The following is a 17,091-nucleotide window of genomic DNA, read 5'->3' on the forward strand; positions in this document are numbered from 1 at the left end:
AAAAACTATAATAATCTGCAATTTATTTTCTAAAACATTACTTTTTATCCCTTATCATTTTCTTAGATTTACTTTATTCTTATATTACTGTCTTGAATTGATTGGCTAATGTTCATCTTCTTTTGCATTCTTTACTTTTTTCTTTTTGAGACGGAGTTTTGCCCTGTCGCCTGGGTTGGAGTGCAGTGGTGCAGTATCGGCTCACTGCAACCTCTGCCTCCTGGTTCAAGCGATTCTCTGCCTCAGCCTCCCAAGTAGCTGGGATTACAAGCATGTGCCACCACACCCAGCTAATTTTTATATATTTTTTTTAGTAGAGACGGGGTTTCATTGCATTCTTTTCTAGAATTGATTGGCCAGTTTATGTTTTATTTTCTTTTTCATTTCTTAAAAAACAAAACATTTTTAAGACTATAGCTCTACCTCTGAGGTCATACATTGGCTTCATCCTATGAGTTTTCATAAATAGTATTATTTTCACGATTGTTTTTTAAAAATAATTTGTATTTGCATTTTTAATTTTTTCTTTTGCTGCCTTCTGTAGCATGTAAAGTTTAACATACACACATTATATCTATCTTATTGATTGTATTATTCAGACCATTCAAATCTTACTTTTTTTGGCATACTTCGTATTTTTGTCTTTTTATCTTTCTAAGTCTTAGACAAATGTCCATTTCTCCTCAAATTTGTAGTCACTTTTTTCATATATGTATGGCTATATTATTTAGTACATAAAGCTTTATGAATACTATGTATTGTGCATATTGGATCTTGTATTAAAATAAAGTGAATCCCTTTATCAGATTTTAAATGTTTTTTTCCCTCTGTTGAATTCTACTTTAACGAATTATTATTGTTACCTCCTTCTGTCTTTGCATTTGCTTCTTGTTTCTCTGTCCAATCTTTTGCTTTTAACTTTTCTGTGCCATTTGGTTTCCATGTATTTCTAATGAACAGTGTACAATTAAATGTTATTCCATTTTAATCTCTTTTCTTTCTTTCTTTTTTTTTTTTTTGAGACAGAGTCTTGCTCTGTCACCCAGGCTGGAGTGCAGTGGTGTGATCATAGCTCACTGCAGCCTAGAACTCCTGGGCTCAAGCCATCCTCCTGCCTCAGCCTCACAGTAGCTGGGAATACAGTCACGCACCACCACACTCAGCTAATTTTTTTTTTATAGAGATGAGGTCTCCCTGTGTTGCCCAGGCTGGTCTCAAAGTCCTAGGCTCACGCGATCCTCACACCTCAGCCTCCCAAAGTGCTGGGATAATGGGCATGAGCCACCGTGCCTGGCTTAATTTCTTTTTTAACAGGAGTGCAAAAGCTTTTATAGGTATATCTAACATTGACATTAGTCATCTTGGTTTAGCTACTTTTAATGCATCTTTGCTGTTTCTTTTCTTTTATATCTTTTGTCATGTGGGCTATATTTACTTTTGCTTTCCTCTAGTGTTTTGGCAGGTATGGATACTTTTGTTAACCAAATAATACTAAAACCAGTACTCTCTAATTATCAATACAAATGAAAAGAGTATCTATTGGCTCCTCAATTGATTAAAGAAATTAGCATAATGTTCATATCAATTGTTGATGTCATCTGGAATGTTAGACCCAAACTTTAAGAAATTAATAACTCATTTAATCCTCAGAACAATTCTGAACAATGCCATTAATCTCATATTGCAGTTGAACAATCTGAAGCACAGATAAATCATTTCTGAAGTACATACAGGTAACAAATGGTAGAATGAGAACTCAAATCCAAGGGCTTTGACTCTAAACCTCACTTTTTCCCCACTGTACTATGCTAAGTGAAAAGAATAAACAACTTTCTTATCAAACTCTAAGAGCACAGATAATTTATTTGTCAAATTTAAAGCTCCTAGCGATGTTATAACCTTCACAAGATCACGTCTTCAACATTTTTTTGAGTGAATTGCTGTAGTTCCAGGAAGTGCTGGGCACATAAAAAGTGCTGCTCAGCAAATACTCTTGACTTAAGTCCAAATAAAAGATATCTTCAATTGAGAGGTTAATTATTAATTTATTGATGAGAAAGCTACCATTTAATCATTTCCAGCATCATCTCTGTATAGTAAGTGATGTAGAAAGAATCACTTGAATAGTTACGTAATTGAAAGGCACATATGCACCCTGTTTCCTAGGGAAAGGTTGTAATGGTAACTTTTCTGCAACTTGAAAATGGCTTCATCTCCCAATACTCTTTTGGTGTGAAAATCTTGAGACTGGGGAGAAAATATGCAAATTTACTCCTGAACCAATGAGCTTCTGAGAGCAAAGAGAGGGAAGAATTGACCTACTTTAGGGTCAACATAATTAAAACTTCTCTGATGAACTGAGATGGTCCCCGCTGGGAAAAGCTGGCAGTATGTCTCCCCGAAGGACCTCCATGAATGAGCACACTGTGAAGTCAGGGTGAGTATGGCAATGGTGGCCAGCATCGGTACTCAGCCCAGGCTGCATCCAGAAGCTCTTCCTAAAACCAGCCACTCCAGCATGGGTAATCAATGGTGCTGTAACCTTACAAACACAGGCTTGGGGAAAGAGACTCTTCTCCCTAGAAGAATCTCTATGGCCTCTGCAGGAAGCTGGATGATCAGTAGCTCTGCCATAAACATAAGCAGGGGTGCAAAGATAATGCAGGGATGGCTGTTTCAATGGTAAAATGAAGTGACAGGAGTGAGAATGGCAGTAACAAGTGCACCAGCTACAGAAAATAACAGTATAGTAGTAGATTGATCACTCCTGTTCTTACTTCACATAGCCTTTGGAAAGCAAAGTTGGTCCCTTGGTACTTATTAAGCCCACCTGGGGTTCTTAAACAATTCAGGGTTGAGGAGGCAGGCTTCTTGTAGGACTACCAGATCCATAAATAAGTAAATAAAACTACTGCAGTTTTTAACTTTAAGTATATTTCATGCAGTATTTGTCTGAAATTCAAATTTAACTGGATGCCTTGTTTTTGATCTGTCAACCTCGTCTCCAAGGTAAAATTACTGAATATTTTCAATTTTTTTGTCAGATGAGGTCTCACATAGAGGTCACACCAGTTAATAAGTCAAAGTAGACAATAAATCGTATTTTCTTCGTAATCCAATAGTATCTGTGCCACTCTTTATTAAAGCATTTATTAAATGCTACCACTCTTTATTAAAGCATTTAACACTCTCCGTTGCAATCACTGATTTTCTTATGAGTCTTCTTCAATTCCCTGTGAGATATTTGAGGGCAGGCAATGTGTTTTCCCCACCTCTGTATCCCTGAAGCTCAACACGGTGCCTGAGATAGTCATAAATATTTGTTGAAAGCTAAATGAATGCTTGAGTAAATTAATTCCAGTTTCGATGAACTTGGGTAAATTGTCATTTCATCCAGTAGAGGGCAGCTGTGTACCCAGTACTGCAGAGAGCAAGCCCCACATCAGTGCTGAGTGAAGCAGCCTTTCAAACTCGAAAAAATCTATTACCTGCAGCTCGCTGCTTAACAGCAGTGTGGTCCCTAACCCCATACCCGTGCCAAAGATTCTTATTGTTCTGTTGAAAAGCTTAATCTAATCTCAACCCATCCTTTCTTCTCTTTAGAAATGCAGAAACTCTCTTATCTGAAAATACTAGAAAAAACAGATCCAACCAGGTGATCTCTTCTTTTTTGAATAACAATTGTAGGTTGATAAATCTATGTAGAATTCTAAATATTCTAGGCATTGCCATTACCCTTTAATATATTCCATTAATAGAATCTTTAAGAAATTAGTTCCATATGACTTTTTGGTTCACATCAGATATTAAGCTGCCTATCAGAGATAAATAAAACTAAAAAAAGAAGTAATCATGTTGATATACATTGTATGAAAGGGAAAAAAGCATGATTACTCCCTTATGGGTGTTATTCTTTTTGTGGTTTTCTTTTTTTGTTTTGTTTTGTTTTTTTTTTTGAGATAGAGTCCCATTCCATCGTCCAGGCTGGAGTGCAATAGTGCGATCATGGCTCACTGCAGCCTCAACTTCCTGGGCTCAGTTGATTCTTCCACCTCAGCCTCCCAAGTAGCTGGGACTACAGGCACACACCACCACACCTGGCTAATTTTTGTAATTAGTGCCCTTATAAGAAGAGGAAGAGACCCTAAAGTGCTGTCTTTCTCTGCCATGTGAGGACACAGTGAGAAGGCAGCTGTCTGTAAGCCAAGAGGAGGGCCCTCACCAGAACCTGACCATGCTGACAACCTGATCTTGTGCTTCCAAACTCCAGAACTATGAGCAAATAAGTGTCAGTTGTTTAAGCCATCCAGTTTATAATATATTGTGATAGCAGCCTGAGCTGACTAAGACATTATGTATACCTAATTTTCTATTCATGATTTTCTATTGTTTTCCTTAAATATGGGTCCTCAAATTGTATGAGATTCAGGACCCCAAATCCTGGCTCCAATTCTGGAAATAGGAATGATTATTGTCATCATATTAGGGAAGCAAAATGGAGGTTCAGGCAGTTACCTCAAGTCACAGAGCTTACAGAGTTCAAACTCAGATCTGTAATTCCAAAGTCAGTTTAAAGATCAGTATGACTGTCTCTTTTAAGGGGTTTGGGTTCCTTATTTCTAAATCCTGTCTTTATGAGGAATGTAGTTTGTACCTGCAGAGCATTTGCATGATCAGTTTCAAATTTCAACTTAAATTTATATACAAGTGTAAATTCCTTAATAAAAATATTAAGTAATAAGTATTGGTGAGAAAGGAATATAAATTATTCTATCATAAAGACACATGCATGCATATGTTCATTGCACCACTATTCACAATAGCAAAGACATGGAATCAACCTAAATGCTCATCAATGGCAGGTTGGATAAAGAAAATGTGGTACATATACACCGTGGAATACTATGCAGCCATAAAAAAGGTCATGTCCTTTGCAGGAACATGGATGGAGCTGGAGGCCATTATCCTTAGCAAACTAATGCAGGAAGAGAAAACCAAATACAGCATGTTCTCACTTATAAGTGGGAACTAAATAACAAGAACATATGAATACAAAGAGGGGGAACAACAGACACTGGGGTCTACTTGAGGGTGGAGGGTGGGAGGAGGGAGAGAATCAGAAAAAACAACTATTGGGTACTAGGCTTAGTACCTGGGTGATGAAATAATCTGTACAGAAAACCCCTGTGACATGAGTTTATCTATATAACAAACCTGCACATGTAACCCTGAACCTAAAATAAAAGTTTAAAAACAAAACAAAAAAACCTCCAGGTATTGGTGAGGGTGTGGAGAAATTTGAATTCTCATATACTGCTGGTTAGAAATATACGGTGCAGGTGCCAAAGCCCTCATTGACTATGAGAACTATGAGAACGAAGCTCTGGATAAGGCCTGGTTAAAGAGCAAAGATGTCAAGTTGGCTGAGGTACACCAGCAGGAGTGCTGCCAGAAATTTGAACAACTTTCCAAATCTGCAAAAGAAGAGCTGATAAATTTCAAACGGAAGAGAGTGGCAGCATTTAGAAAGAATCTAATTGAAATGTCTGAACTGGAAATAAAACATGCCAGGAACGATGTCTCCCTTTTGCAGAGCTGTATTGACTTGTTCAAGAATAACTGATAGGCCTTCACCCAGAAGAAAAGAAATGAATGTGAAAGAAAGCCAAACATCACTTGCACTTAAATCATTGCCATGGAAGATTTATTAGCTTCAACTTTAGTTTAAAATTATGTGAATAAATATTTTGATTTCTACAAAAAAAAAAAAAAAAAGAAGGAAGAATGAAATATATGGTGCAGGTGTTTTGGAAACAGTCTGGCAGTTCCTCAAAAAGCTAAACATAAAATTACCATATGACCCCACAATATATACCCACTGTACACCTGAGAAAATTGGAATCATATATCCACACAAAACTTGTACATGAATTTTCATAGCAGCATTATTTATAATAGCGAAAAAGTGGAAACAACCCAAATGTCCATCAACTGATAAATGGATAAACGAAATGTGGCATATCTACACAATGGGGTATTATTCAGGCATAAAAAGGAATGAAGTTCTGATACATTGCTACAGTATGAATGAACCTGGGAAACATTACACGAAGTGATAGGAGCCAGACACAAAAAATCATACATTGTACGATTCTATTTGTATGAAATGTCCAGAATAGGCAAATCCAGGGAGAAAGTAGATTACTGGTTGTGGTGAGGAGAGGATGGTTAATGACTGCTAATGTATATGTTTCTCTTGGAGATGATAAAAATGTGCTGGAATTAGTATTGTTAGTTGCACAACATAGAGAATATACTGAAAGCCACTGAAATATACAATTTCAAAGGCTGAATTTTATGGTGTGTAAATTTTATCTAAACATAGGTTTAAAGGATTAAATTTCTTAGTCTTAGAGGCATGTTATCCTTTTACCTACAAAATCATGATAAAATAATACAAAAGACACACTGAAAAAAACCACGTAAAAGAAAAAATTTCTGAAATACTTTTTAAAAAAGACTTACTGAAGTTTTAGAACAAGATTTCTTTTTCCATAGAGTCCATAGGGTTTTTTTGCACCTGTTTGGAAAGAGATGTATTAATGCTTGTATTAATGCTGTTAACTGAATAAATTTTTGTTATACAGAGTTCTAAGCATATACATGGCACTGAATAAATATTTTGATTTAGGGATTGATTCTCCAATCCTAGTCCAACCCATAAATTACTGACCTTATGCCTAAGAAGCAAGAGATTTGGGAAATAAATGTAAATCTAAGAAGAAGGCAATGGACACATTTGATGTATCCTCCGGTTCTCCAGCAAACATTATCTCTAGCTCTACTCTGCTACAAATTCTTCAAGTGAAAGGTAGAACTCTGGGGGGTAGATTTCACACTGAAACCCTTCAGAAAACAAGTTTCTTAAAAATGCCATAGAATACAAAAATTAGCCCGGAGTGGTGGCACGTGCCTGTAGTCCCAGCTACTCAGGAGGCTGAGGTGGGAAGATCACTTGAGCCCGAGAGGTCGAGGCTGCAATGAACTGTGACGGTGTCACTGCACTCTAGCCTGGGTGACAGAGCAAGACCCCGTCTCAAAAAATAAAATTAAATTAAAAATAAATGCCATAGGTATGTTTCCTTGGGAGTTATTTTTGTTCCTTTCCCTAAAAGCAATTCTGTTTACCCCAGCTATAGTTTCTCTCACTCAGAGTTCAGATCCTTTCCTTTAAATTTGGAATAACGTGTTCTGATTTTATTTATTTATTTATTTATTTATTTATTTATTTATTTATTTATTATTATTATTTGAGACGGTGTCTTGCTCTGCCACCCAGGGTGGAGTGCAGTGGCGCGCTCTCGGCTCATTGCAAGCTCCACCTCCTGGGTTCACGCCATTCTCTTGCCTCAGCCTCCCAAGTAGCTGGGACTACAGGTGCCCACCACCATGCCCGGCTAATTCTTTTGTATTTTTAGTAGACAGGGTTTCACCATGTTAGCCAGGATGGTCTCCATCTCCTGACTTCGTGATCCTCTCGCCCCGGCCTCCCAAAGTGCTGGGATTACAGGCGTGAGCCACCGTGCCCAGCCATGTGTTCTGATTTTATTTACAGCCAGTTCTTATTAAATGGGTACAAATGTGTACAAATGTGTATGCCCCATCTTTTTATCCTTTTTTTTTTTATAGCGGCTTGTATCTTTTGCAGGTTCTTTGAATTTTCAAATTGCCCTGAGGACAATAATTAGAAGTTTTTAGGTCTCTTCTCTTCCTGAAATATTTCTTTCTTCTAGAGGGGGTTCCTCTGCTTGTTTATCATAAATGTTTTATTTATGCTCTTGTTTTGTTTTGAACGTCTGGGGACTCTAGGTTGTTCGTGCATACATTTCAATGACAGATGAGATTGTGCAGTACACAAGCTGACCTGGAGCCCCTCCAATTCTGGAGGTCTGTTCCATGATAGCTTTTCTCATGATGAGGAGGGGAGACAGGGCTCTAGAAGAGAGTAGGCAGGAATGTGTGGACAGACAGGATTCCTTTCAGAGTGGGTGCAGATTGCACAGGTGTATAAAGACCAGCTAAGCTCAGGCCCTTCATTTACTGTAGTAAGACATTAACATGGAGACAGAGTGTATAGTATATTTCACCCAGCACATTGCCTCACTTCCTTTTTTCCTTTTTGTCTGTTGTGGAGTTGCAAAGCCTCACTGTCGCCGTTGGTCTTCCAATTCATTTTGAAATTTATTCTCATCATACCTAACTTGAAAGCAAATGTCTCAACCAGGTATTCTGTATACAAACAGTAAATTAATTATCTTATTTCACGACTCACTCCAACTCCAACTCACTGTGAACTTGGAGTTTCTCCTAGAAACCCTTGTGGAGAGTGGTGCTCAGCTGTGCATCAGGCCTTTATTTTGGGCTGCAGGTTTCTAGTTATAGTTTCTACATTGGGCAAGGAACTTCCTTTTTTGTATTTTCTATCACTTGAATGAGATTTTGACAGGTATGAGATAAACACATTTGCTTAGACCACTATCTTGAATGAGTTAATATGCAAGTTTTAAATTTTAAGGCATATTGTCAGAATCAACCTTCCAAAATAAAATTTGCATCAGTTTACACTTCCATCAACAGCAGAGGAGAGTGCCAGTTTTCTCATTCTCATGCCAGTTCTCAGTGGGATCCCTCCTCTGAATTTTTCTTAGCCTCATAAATTAAAAAAGTATGATTTATATTTGTATTTCTTTGATTGCTAGTGAAGTTAAGCATCTTTTCATCTGTGTGATTGCTTCTTAGCTTCTGTTCTTGGAAATTTTCTGTTTAATCCCCATTTATTTTCTGTTGAAGTGTTTGTTCATTTTTATTGATTTAAAATATATTTGTACATATTCAGTGTATTATTGTGTTTTTGGCATATGTTGGATGTTTTTTCCCAGTTTGTCATTTGTATTTTGTTTTTATGTATGGCATATTTTGCTCTAGAGTTTAAAAATAAGTTTTGTAGTCAAACCTGTCAATATTTTCCTTTATGGTTTCCGAGTTTAGTGTAATAGTTAGAACATTCATTGGCTCTACTTTTGTTAGAATTTTTTTCTTTCTTGAGATAATTGATCAATTTTCACATTTTCTCGTTTTTTACAGCTTTGAATTTTTCTCTGAATGTGGCTGTAGCTGTATCCCAAAAGTTTTGATAAGGAGAGTTATCGTTGTTGCTTTTCTAAATAATCTGTAAATTCAGTTTTAACTTATCTTTTATCCAGGAGTTAGAGATGTCATTTAATATCTCCAGGCAATTACTTTTTTAAAAAGCTATCTTTTTGTTGATAGCTTCTATTTTAAATTTTATTTGGGTCAAGGATTTCTACTTTGTAGAATTTATTATTTACTAGCAACATGATGCAATTGCAATTAATCTGGAAAACTCATCATTAACCTTCCTCATGAGATCACTCACGGCTGTCATTATCTCTGTTTACAGATCAAGTCTTTCCCAACCTCACCTGAACTACTGTAATTTGATATTTACTGACTTCTCTTTCTTCAGAACAACTTTTCCTTTATACTTTCTTTCCATTTCTAGAAACATGTATGAAATCTTTTGATAAATGTAGAGAATGGTCTTTTGAGCCTTTCAGAGTCTTTTTGTGGATCCAGACCGCAGCTAGATGAGAAGCTGTACAGACCTAGAACCAGACCTGAAAGGTAGTATAAGCCCTGCTGGAACAGGAATTGAAAGAAATGAAAGAATGTGTAAGCAAAAACTCAGTTGTATGTAAAAAAACCCAATTCCCCCTGAGAAAGAGAAAAAGCTGGAGTCCTTTAAAAATTAACTGCCTGTTTTTCTGTGGCTAGTGAGCCTTATCTCGCCTCCTTTCCCAGGCATTGTGAAGACCCTGTTTCTCTAGCTGTGCAGCTGCAAGGTCACCAGACAGATAAACTCAAGTCATAAAATATGTTTTTCCCTGAAAAGTAAGAAATGATGTAATGCATGTCTCAATTAATTGAATAACTGTCTTTGTTTCTTGCTTCTGTAATATGCTTCCCCCTGCACAGATCTCCCCCTAGAAGTTCAAGACCAGGCTGGGAACATGGCAAAACCCCATCTCTACCAAAAATACAAAAATTAGGTAGGCATGGTGGCATGCCCCTGTAGTACCAGCTACTGGGGAGGCTGAGATGGGAAGATAGTTGGACCCTGGGAGGTGGAGGTTGCATTGAGCCAATATTGTACTGCCCCACGAAATGCTTAAAAGGTAACTTAACTCTTTGTCCAGGGCTCAGTCCTTTGGATGCTAATCCGACTGGGCCAGTGCACCTAAATAATAAATATCCTCCTCAACCCCATCAGTCTCTCTAATTCCTTATCAATCCCACTACACTGCAATAACAGATACAACAGCATGGCTGGGAGGATGGGAAGAAGGCCAGACCAGTAGGCAGAACAAAGTTTTTAAGACAGCTGGAAAATCCAACAGGATTGATCTCAGGATAGTCCGAATGCAGAGTAACCTGTGCTTTAAGAGGCTTGTGGAATAAATACAGGTGAATTCTGGAGGCAATGGAAAACAGATTCGAGTAGGTATGTCAACCACTGGAGCCAACAGTGGAGAACAATTCAGGTCTCCAATCCTAAAAAAGATTGCCAGGCTGGAAAGGTGACCAAGATAAGAATCAGGAATGTGGAACAAGAGAGAAGAACGCTAGTCATTACAACTTAGGTAAAATATTAGAGGTACAAAATAGTAGATGTAATGATATCAAATACAATATTCTTGGCTTAGAATCCCTTGAATATCTTCTTCCTAAATTAGAATTGACCCTAGTGATGCAGTGTCTCCTGATTTAGGGTAGAAGGTTGGTAGCAGGAAGGAGGGATACCAGGCATAATCTGACATAATACGTGGAAAACCCAATTATCCTATTGTAAGCCTCCCTTTGTAAATGGTGCTATACAGTGGTACGTTATTTCTATTAAAAATAATTAAATGTTCAATTCATACATTGAAATACATTGATAATAGTACTAATAAATTTATCTATTATACCAAAATATAAATAGTAATATAGTTCCTACTTTGCTGAGTAAAGACTAGAATATTTTTACGTATATATAGAAAAATATGATGAAGATCTGAGCCTAACAGACTGTAAGCCCTCTACAAATATTTTTGAATTAATGAAGGAATAAATGAATAAGAATCATGGTATAATTTATAAAAACAAAAAAAGGAGGGGAGAGAAAAAGTTAACATTCATTAGAAGGAGAATAAAAATTCTAACACAGGCTGGGTGCAATGGCTCACACCTGTAATCTCAGCACTTTGGGAGGCTGAGGCAGGAGGATCACAAGATCAGGAGTTCGAGACCAACCTGGCCAACATAGTGAAACCCCATCTCTACTAAAAATGCAAAAAAAAATTAGCTGGGTGTGGTGACGGGCGCCTGTAATCCCAGCTACTCAGGAGGCTGAGGCAGGAGAATCTGTTGAACCTGGGAGGCAGAGGTTGCAGTGAGCTGAGATCATGCCATTGCACTCCAGCCCAGGCAACAGTGCAAGACTCTGTCTCAAAATAAATAAATAAATAAATAACACATTCATACTATGTAATGCTATATAATCATGAAAAAAATTGATAGATATTTTTGTATTCATGCACGCTGAAGGATGTTTATAATATTTTAAAATCCATAAATAAAGAGAATAATCGGCCTCCATGTATCCATTATCCAGCTTCAACAATTATCAACATTCTGGAATTGTCATTTTATCTCCCTCTTTTGTTCATGACAGATTTGAGGTGTAAAACACATACACATAAACATAGTGCCATCCAATTTTTGTTTAAAAAGTTACAAACTCTGTGTGTGTGTGTGTGTGTTGTGTGTGTGTGTGTGTGTGCCCTTAGTAGGAAATCTAGAAGAAAATACATCATTCTTTTAATAGTAATTTTCCGTAGTGCATGAGAGTGAGGTAGTTAAGGGTAGGGAATGTAGGTAAGATTTAATTTTTTTAACAAAGCTGCACATGCACCCCTGAACTTAAAAGTTTATAAAAAAGATTTAATTTTTTACTTTATATTCCTGGATTGTTGGATTTTTAAAATTATAGGCTTTTGTTTTGTAGTTACCCTGAAACTTACATACAACACTTTATAACTAGTACGTTAAGCTGATAACAATTTAACTTGGATCACATACACAAACGCTACACTTTTATCTCCCTTTGCCCCACATTTTGTGTTTTTGTTTCTTTGTGTTTTGAGATGGAGCCTTGTTTAGTCACTCAGGCTGGAATGCAGTAGCATGATTGTAGCTCACTGCAGTATTGAACTCCTGGGCTCAAGCAAGCCTCCTGCCTCGGCCTCCTGAGAAGCTGGGACTACAGGTGCACACCAGCACACCCAGCTAATATTTAAGTTTTTTATAGAGACAAGATCTTCCTATGTTGACCAGGTTGATCTAGAACTCCTGGCCTCAAGTGACTTTCCTGCTTCAGCTTCGCAAAGTGTGGGGATTACAGACATGAGCCACTGTTCCTGACTCTCTCTCTCTCTCTTTGAGTCAGGGTCTTGCTCTGTTGCCCAGGCTGGAGTGCAGTGGTGCAGTCATGGCTTGCTGTAGCCTCAACCTCCTGGGCTCAAGCAATCCTCCCTCCTCAGCCTCCTGAGAATCTGGGACTACAGGCATGCACCACCATACCTGGCTAATTTTTTGATTTTTTTTTTTTTGTAGAGACAAAGTCTCACTGTGTTGCCCAGGATGGTCTTGAATTCCTGGGCTCAAGCGATCCTCCTGTCTTGGCCTCCCAAATTGCTGAGATTACAGGCATGAGCCACTGTGCCCAGCCTGGCCCATATTTTGTGTTTTTGATGTTACAATTTGCAGTAGTAATAGTTTATATCCTTAACAAAGTTTTGCAGTTTTAGTTTTTTTTAACAGTTTTGCCTTTTATCCTTTATATTAGAGATATAATTGATTTACCCAGTGCCATTACAGTATTAGAGTGTTATGCATTTGACAATGTACTTACTTTTACTTTCAAATGTTTTCATGTTGCCAGTTAGCATCCTTTTTCTTTCGTTTGACAACTCCCTTTAGCATTTCTTGTAAGTCAGCGCTAGTGGTGATAAACTCTCAGTTTTTGGTTGTCTGAGAAAGTCTTTATCACGTCTTCAGTTTTGAAATACAGGGTTGCCAGGTATAGTATTATTGGTTGACTTTTTTTTTCTTTCAGGATTTTCAATATATCACCCCACACTCCCTCTGGCTTATAAGGCTTCTGCTGAAAAATCCACTGATAATCTTATGGCGGTTCCCTTGTATGTAACAATTTGTTATTCCCTTGCTGCTTTCAAAACTCCCTTTGTGTTTAATTTGGTAATTTGATTATGATGTGTCTCAGTGTGGGTCTTTTTGGAATTATCTTATTTTGTGTCCTTTGTTCTTCCTGGATCTGGATTTCTATTTCCTCCCCAAGTGTGGGAAGTTTTCTATCATTGTTTCTTTGGATATGTTTTCTGTCTCATTCTCTCTCTCTTTTCTTTCTGGTACATTGATAATGCATATGTTGTTATGCTTGATGGTGCCCCATAAGTCTCTTAAACTGTCCTCACTTCCCCACTTTTTAAAATTCTTTTTTCTTTTTGGTCCTCTGATTATACAATTTCCAGTGACCTGTCTTCAAGTTTATCAATTCTTGCTTTGCTTGCTCTTGTCTGCTGTTGAATGCCTCTACTGAATTTTTTTAGTTCAGTTATAGTATTCTTTGGCTGTATGATTTCTGTTTGGTACTTTTTTATATTTTCTATTTCTTTGTTAAAATTCTCAGTTTGGGCTGGGCACAGTATCTCACATCTGTAATCTTAGCACTTTGGGAGGCTGATGCAGGAGGATTGCTTGAGCCCAGAAGTTCGAGACCAGGCTGGGCAACATGACAAAACCCCATCTCTACCAAAAATACAAAAATTAGCTAGGCATGGTGGCATGCTCCTGTAGTACCAGTTACTGGGGAGGGTGAGATGGGAAGATAGTTGGAGGCTGGGAGGTGGAGGTTGCATTGAGCCAATATTGTACCATTTCACTCCAGCCTGGGTAACAGAGCCAGACCCTATCTCAAATAAAAAACAAAATAAAAACAAAGGAAATTCTCACAAGTTTGTTCTTGTGTTGCTTTTCTGACATTGGTGAGCATCTTTACAACCACTATTTTTAATTCCTTGTCAGATAAATCACATATGTCCACTTCACTCTGGTCAGTTTCTGGAGATTTATCTTCTTCATTTATTTGAAATATATTGCCCTATTTCTTCATTTTCCTTTACTGTCTGTGTTGGTTACTGCATATTAGATAAGACAGTTACCTCTCCCAGTCTTGTCAGATTGACCTCATGCAGGGGATTTTAAGGTGCCAGACATATTTATTTATTTATTTATTTATTTATTTATTTATTTATTTATTGTGACAGGGTCTCACTCTGTTGCCCAGGTTGGAGTGTAGTGGCACAATCCTACCTCATGGCAGCAGCCCTGACCTCCTGGGCTCAAGGGATCCTCCCACCTCAGCCTTTCAAATAACTGGGATTACAATCATATACCACCACCCCTGGCTAATTTTTTATTCTTTTGTAGAGATTGGGTCTCAGTGCCTATCAAATCTTTGTGTTTGGCCACACTGCTGTCTCTGTTTTTGGTGGCCCCCCCGGAACTTAGGATATGTTACTTTCTGTCAGTACCTCAAGACTGGTGAGGTAAGAAGGTAAGAGCTAGACTCCCTAGAGGTAGCTGGGAAAATTGGGGTGTTGAATGTGTGTTCCATTCCCTTTTGTCTTCATCGTGAAACTGAGTGTAGGCATTTTCTCTTACTCTCTCTGCACTAAGATGGGGAGAGAATTTGTGTCAAATGCCCATATTCATGTTCAGGTTGTACCCTCTGATCCTGGGAACATAGCTGCTGGAAGCGGGTCCATTGTATATTAACCTCTATGTTCTGTGGTCTAGGATCACTCAGAAATGCAAAGCCCATTGACTCCCAGATCTAGGTCATTAAAGAGAAGCTATAGGTTGAGCACGGTGGCTCATGCGGATAATCCTAGCACTTTGGGAGGCTGAGGCAGATGGATCACCTGAGGTCAGGAGTTCAGCAACATGGTGAAACCCTGTCGCTACTAAAAACACAAAAATTAGCCAGGTATGGTGTTGTGCACCTGTAGTCTCAGTTCCTTGGGAGGCTGAGGCAAGAGAATCACTTGAACCCGGGAGGTGGAGGTTGGAGTGAGCTGAGATTGCACTGCTGCACTCCAGCCTGGGCAACACAGTGAGACTCCATCTCAAAAAATAAAATTAATTAATTAATTAATTAATTAAAATTAGGAGAAGCTATAGAAGATGTGGCATTCGGTGTGTAGCCAAACTCCTTCTAGGAGGAATTGATAGGCCTGAATTTATCACTAGGGTGGGCCAGAAGGAAGGCTTAGGAAGTGCCAAGATCTGGCTCTGGCTGATAAGGGCTATTGTTTGTCCTATTAGTTTCCTGATGCAAGTTCATTAGAAGCCTGGCCATCAAGTAGCCACTGGAGGTGTATAGCGTAAGCCCCTTCCAAAGAGAAAATGGGAGCTGCATATTTCCACCTCTCTTCTGTACTACTCCAACAGGGTGCAGCCCCTGGAAGTGTTTGCACACCTGTTTAAAACCCCCTCTTTGTTCCATGATCTAGGGAGACTCATATATGCCTAATCCCTTCTGCTCCCAGAGCTAAGAGGCTCAGGATGGAGTCCTCTGGGAGGTAGCTGTAATAGTTTGGATACTTGATGCACGGCATAAACCCCTTCCTGGGAGAAACAAAGAGCTGCTTTTGTTTTGTTTTGTTTTTTTGAGATGGAGTCCCACTCTGTCGCCCAGGCTGGAGTGCAATAGTGCCATCTTGGCTCACTTCAACCTCCAATTCCCAGGTTCAAATAATTCTCTTGCCTCAGGCTCCAGAGTAGCTGGGATTACAGGGGACTGCCACCACGCCTGGCTAATTTTTTTTTTTTTTTTGTATTTTTAGTAGAGACCTGGTTTTACCATGTTGGCCAGGCTTGTCCCGAACTCCTGACCTCAGGTGATAAGCCTGTCTCAGCCTCCCAAAGTGCTGGGATTACAGGTGTGAGCCACCGTGCTTGGCCAGAAGCTGCATTTTAAAGCCCCTTTTCTGCACTGCTCCTGGGGGATAAAGCCCCTGGAAGTTCTTACACACCTGTCTAAAACTGTCACTTTTTTCTGTGATCTAAAGAGACATGTGTATGCCAGTCCCCTCTGCCCCCAGAACTGGAAAGTTTAGGATGACGTTTTTTGGGTGGAAGCTATAAAAGTTGGGATGCTCGATGTGTGGACCAACTCCTTCCAAGAGGGATTAATAGACATGGAGTTATTTCTGGGTAAGCTGGGTAAGAAAGCTCAGAAAGTACCAACCTGCTTCTCAGCTAGGCAGGGATGCTTTAATACTTGTGTATCCTTTTAACTCCCTGATGCAAGTTAGTTAGAAGCCAGACTGCCGAGTAGCCACTGAGAGAGTGTGTTATGAATCCCTTCCAGGGAGAAACAAAGGTTGTATTTTAAAGTCCCTTCTCTGCATTGCTCCCAGGGTAGGAAGTCCTTGGAAGTTCTTGAGAAACCATGTAAAACTGCTGCTTTTTCCCTGCAGTCTAGAGAAACTCGCACGCATCTAATCCCCTTTGCTCCCAGAATTGATGAATTAAGAATCAAACCATGGGGAACCTCAGAGTTAGGGTGCTGTATGTGAGGTGCAAACCCTCTTCTTCACAGGGAAAAGCTGGGTATTCCCTTCCCAATTTGATGGCACAGTGCCTGCGGTGGGGCCCATCCACAAGTGTGCCTCAGCTCTTCCTACCTGTATGATGCAGATACTTTCTCAGCTGCCCGGTGGGTAGGAGTCTCTCAACTGGTCTCCGACTTTCTCCCAGAAGGAGTTAACCCATGAATACATGTTTATTTGGTGTGTCTGTGGATGGAATCAGGAGCTTCCTATTCTGCCATGTTGCTGATGTCACCCTGAATGTTTTTTTCAACATCACGTATTATTTTTCTAA

This window comes from Gorilla gorilla, chromosome 7 (genome assembly GCF_029281585.2).
Source record: "Gorilla gorilla gorilla isolate KB3781 chromosome 7, NHGRI_mGorGor1-v2.1_pri, whole genome shotgun sequence".
NCBI lineage: Eukaryota > Metazoa > Chordata > Mammalia > Primates > Hominidae > Gorilla > Gorilla gorilla.